The 5,223-nt window shown below is 38.6% G+C and overlaps 1 long non-coding RNA gene across 1 annotated transcript in view; it reads left to right on the top strand.

The window, feature by feature from the left end:
- The first annotated feature begins 4,240 nt into the window (after positions 1–4,240).
- The window catches only part of LOC113465627, a 21,971-nt gene continuing 20,988 nt past the window's right edge, over positions 4,241–5,223 (top strand). Inside the window, exon 1 of the long non-coding RNA XR_003390272.1 lies at positions 4,241–4,471. This is a non-coding gene — a long non-coding RNA (uncharacterized LOC113465627). The remainder of the gene's footprint in view (positions 4,472–5,223) is intronic.

Below are 5,223 nucleotides of genomic sequence, written 5' to 3'. Positions count from 1 at the left end.
ACATTTGGTTGAAAATTTTGAACACATCGAACCCAATGAGATTTGACTATTTGCGATCCGAGACGTTAAACTTGGACCGCAGAGCTACTGGGTGGTAGAAGTTCTTGCTTCTGTGTAGGTCCGGCCACCTATCTATAGTCTAGAGACACGGTATTTCTATAACGCATCGTATTCCGAGTGTTTTTTTTCATCTTCTTCTTTTTTTTCAGATGCAAAACACATCTGAGGTAGGCCCTACATATTTTATTGATTTAGTTTTCTTTTTAATGTCGGACTAAATTCTCATCATACTCTTGTGTCCCCAAGCAGACTGGAATACCCTACTACCTACAGTCACACGTACCGTACGTTCCTTACGTCTACGTACACACTTCTCAATAATAATTCCATTTATTGTTACTCTCGTGAAACAAAATACAATATACTAATATAAAATATATTAATAATAAAATAAATATGGCACGGTTGGTCCAGTGGGGGCACGGCTTGGTCAGTGGTAACGCGCTGTGCCTTGCCATTGCAGAAGGTCCCGGGTTTCGAATCCACCATCGACAAAATCTTGGTACTCGTTTTTCGACTTGCAAATATTTTCGAACGGGGTTACTTTCTGGTGTCTCGTTGGGGTTGACCCAGCATAAATGACGAAGTATGGTGTCTCTCGCCCCATCCGGAGCTGGCGGGTGGCGGGCCCCATTCCCAGACGGCATCTACGGACGCTGGGCATAATGCACGACACACCAGCCACATGCGTTCTAATGTAGCAGTTTTTTCATTGCTACGAAAAAAAAACGGCGGTGGAACACTCATCTTTAAAAAAAAAAAAAATAAAAATAAAAAAATAAAAAAATAAAAAAATCAGCCACTCATTAGAAACCAGATTTTTTTCTCTCTTCAATAAATTTATTTACTTCATTGTTTCAAGCCAGAATAAAATGATAGGAATTTCTATGATGCGAAGTTGAAAGAAATGCTTCATTATTATTATTTTATGTAAGGCCAGCCACTCACTATCAGGTAGACCTGACAGGTACACCTGATCAGGTCAACCTGATAGTGATTGGCCGGCCCAAGAGGCAAACTTTCAACAGCTAGAATCGGTCCAAGTTTAACTCTCGGATCAATCAGTCAATCTCATTGGTTGATTTCAAAATTTTCAACCAATCGGATTGCTTTAGTTAAACTTAAACTGAGTTTATACTCACTTTGTGGCCCCGCTGCCCGCTCGTCAGAAATTTAGCGCGGAATTTTAACTAGAAAAAAATTAGCGCGGACGCGATTTAGCGCTACAAATCACGTAGCACTAGCGCTAAGCGCCGCCATACCTCATTAGCCTGAGCGCGAGTGCAACTTTTTTATCATCTCTCTTTATTCCTTCCGCCGCTTGCTTGCCGCTTTTTTTTCAGTCGAGTTTTGACCTCCGTGCTAGTCGGTTCGCGTGAAAGTTTTTCCGAACATTTTCTTCCATTTTTCGTCAAAAAATAAATTTTGTGTGTAAATTTTTTGTGGTTGTTTAAATCTCATGTAAATTTTTCGTGGTAATTAAGAATTAATTACTTTCTATTTTTTTCCGGTGACTTTCTTGTAAATCGTGCTGTAAATACGTAGGTACCTAGATTTCTACTTTGGTAGGTTGGCCATCTAATTTGTTTGATAGGAATTTAGTATGCCACTGTATTACTAGGTACTGAGGGTTTTAGCTTTTTAGTGATAGAGGCTTCACCCTTCCGGATATCAACCACGTGTAACGTTGCTTAACATCAGTGACCTATCGGGAACTAGTGCATTCAATGTGCTATTGCTGTTTTATAGATGTAGGGGTTTTCTAAGTGTGACATAAATAGTGTTTTCTAGTTGTGACATAAATAGTGTTTTCTAGTTGTGACATAAATAGTGTTTTCTAGTTGTGACATAAATAGTGTTTTCTAGTTGTGACATAAATAGTGTTTTCTAGTTGTGACATAAATAGTGTTTTCTAGTTGTGACATAAATAGTGTTTTCTAGTTGTGACATAAATAGTGTTTTCTAGTTGTGACATAAATAGTGTTTTCTAGTTGTGACATAAATAGTGTTTTCTAGTTGTGACATAAATAGTGTTTTCTAGTTGTGACATAAATAGTGTTTTCTAGTTGTGACATAAATAGTGTTTTCTAGTTGTGACATAAATAGTGTTTTCTAGTTGTGACATAAATAGTGTTTTCTAGTTGTGACATAAATAGTGTTTTCTAGTTGTGACATAAATAGTGTTTTCTAGTTGTGACATAAATAGTGTTTTCTAGTTGTGACATAAATAGTGTTTTCTAGTTGTGACATAAATAGTGTTTTCTAGTTGTGACATAAATAGTGTTTTCTAGTTGTGACATAAATAGTGTTTTCTAGTTGTGACATAAATAGTGTTTTCTAGTTGTGACATAAATAGTGTTTTCTAGTTGTATGTGTTTTTAGGACCTACCTACTCATCAATATCTTACAGTTTTGGATTAGCCTATTTGGATCCTCTTGCTGGAAAAGAAATGGTGAGTGAAACTTTCTCGAATTCTTTGTGGTAAAAAGCAGAGCTTTTTCACAAGTTTTGTGAGTATCACAGCATTAGGCCAGACACTCACTATCAGGTACACCTGACGACAGGTACACCTGATCAGATCTACCTGATAGTGTGTGTGCTCATCAGGTAGACCTGACTGGCGGACCGGATGAGGTGTACCCGACAGGTCTACGGTCTACCTGATAGGGAGTGGCTGGCCTTATGGCCTTACTAAGTGCTTCCTTTGCAATCAATTTCCATATTTAAATAATCTTTCTACACCGGTAATACTGCCACTGGTTGCTACTCAATGTTATTGGTCTCACGAGGCTGAGTGTACCCCGAACTTCCAGCACAGAGATGAAAAAAAAAACTTCGACTCCGCCGGGAATCGAACCCGGGACCTCCGGCTTGCAAGCCTGGATGATACTGGGGGCACGGTTGGTCCAGTGGTAACGCGCTTGCTTGCCATGCAGAAGGTCCCGGGTTCGAATCCCACCATCGACAAAAATTTGTACTCGTTTTTCGTTTTTCGATTGCAAATATTTCAACGGGTTACATTCTCTGGTGTTCTCGTGTTGACCCAGCACCTAAATGGGAAGTATTGTGTCTCTTCTCGCCCATCTGATGAGAGGAATACTACGGGATGGGCATGCTGTTGTTCCATTGCTACGAAATAAAAACGGCGGTGGAACACTCATCAAAAAAAAAAAAAAAAAAAAAAAAAAAAAAAAAAAAAAAAAAAAAAAAAAAAAAAAAAAAAATACTCACTCTGCCACGGAGGAAAAAACTGCCGAAGAGGAAAGAAGAAAATCTCCTTTCCAACGGCATAAGTAATTGAAAACCACAGCTAGCAAACAGCAAATTAATGACGGAAAATTAATGACGGATTTTAAATTTTAATATTTTTAATTAGGAGTAAGAGGAAAAGCAACAGCCTTTTTCCCCCCTGCAAAGGCATCGCTAGATTTCTGAGGTTCGATCTCAATTATAAATTTATAAAATTAATATTGAGATAAAATACAGGTGGGTAGAAAAGTCTTACCTGATATTAAAATAATAAAATTCAATAGTGGGTTGAATTTCAAGGAAAACTCGGGGGCACTTGCATTTCTATAGGAAAAAAACACCCTCCTAAAATCCCTATATAATTCGGAGTAATTCCTTTGAAGGATCTCTTTCACAATTAAAAACCCACCGCCAACAGACGGCGGAAAAGCGAGCGTATTGAATGACGAAAGTGGTGAAAAGCTGAAACTGAAAGCCAGTCGAGGCAGTCGAAATACGAAGTGTGCGGCCCTATTGAGGGATTAAAATAGTACCTTTTACCACCAAAATTCGACCAATAGGCAGGGTAGGGGAAGGTCTCAGATAGCAAATAGGTACAATACAAAATACATCAGATCTAGGTAGATAAAAAAAATGTAGATGTAGATAAAACCATGTGAAAAGGACTAATAAAAAGTGTCGAAATATTAACATTTATTTTCAGTAATTTAAATATTCAATTGATTTGTTAAGCAGTTAAGCAATACTTATTTTACATAATATTAATAATTAAGCACAAGCAAGTCTTGCACTCTTGTTACTGACGCACCTACCTAATCACGAAGTACCTACCTACCTTAATCAATTTATTAACGAGGTACCTACCTAATTAACTAAAGATTTAATAACTATTAAGAGTATTAAGATATTTTAATTAGGTACCTACTTATTATTACCCACTTTTGTAAATTGGAGTGATCTTATTTTTGTGACAAAGTGCTATCACAAAATTTGATAAAAAGTACCTACATAGAGTGTTTCCTAGTTGTGACATAAATAGTGTTTTCTAGTTGTGACATAAATAGTGTTTTCTAGTTGTATGTGTTTTTAGGACCTACCTACTCATCAATATCTTACAGTTTTGGATTAGCCTATTTGGATCCTCTTGCTGGAAAAGAAATGGTGAGTGAAACTTTCTCGAATTCTTTGTGGTAAAAAGCAGAGCTTTTTCACAAGTTTTGTGAGTATCACAGCATTAGGCCAGACACTCACTATCAGGTACACCTGACGACAGGTACACCTGATCAGATCTACCTGATAGTGTGTGTGCTCATCAGGTAGACCTGACTGGCGGACCGGATGAGGTGTACCCGACAGGTCTACGGTCTACCTGATAGGGAGTGGCTGGCCTTATGGCCTTACTAAGTGCTTCCTTTGCAATCAATTTCCATATTTAAATAATCTTTCTACACCGGTAATACTGCCACTGGTTGCTACTCAATGTTATTGGTCTCACGAGGCTGAGTGTACCCCGAACTTCCAGCACAGAGATGAAAAAAAAAACTTCGACTCCGCCGGGAATCGAACCCGGGACCTCCGGCTTGCAAGCCTGGATGATACTGGGGGCACGGTTGGTCCAGTGGTAACGCGCTTGCTTGCCATGCAGAAGGTCCCGGGTTCGAATCCCACCATCGACAAAAATTTGTACTCGTTTTTCGTTTTTCGATTGCAAATATTTCAACGGGTTACATTCTCTGGTGTTCTCGTGTTGACCCAGCACCTAAATGGGAAGTATTGTGTCTCTTCTCGCCCATCTGATGAGAGGAATACTACGGGATGGGCATGCTGTTGTTCCATTGCTACGAAATAAAAACGGCGGTGGAACACTCATCAAAAAAAAAAAAAAAAAAAAAAAAAAAAAACCCCCCCTCCCC

The sequence above is a fragment of the Diaphorina citri genome, unplaced genomic scaffold (assembly GCF_000475195.1).
Source record: "Diaphorina citri unplaced genomic scaffold, Diaci psyllid genome assembly version 1.1 scaffold135, whole genome shotgun sequence".
Classification (NCBI taxonomy): domain Eukaryota; kingdom Metazoa; phylum Arthropoda; class Insecta; order Hemiptera; family Psyllidae; genus Diaphorina; species Diaphorina citri.
This window is presented reverse-complemented; position numbering and strand designations above follow the sequence as displayed.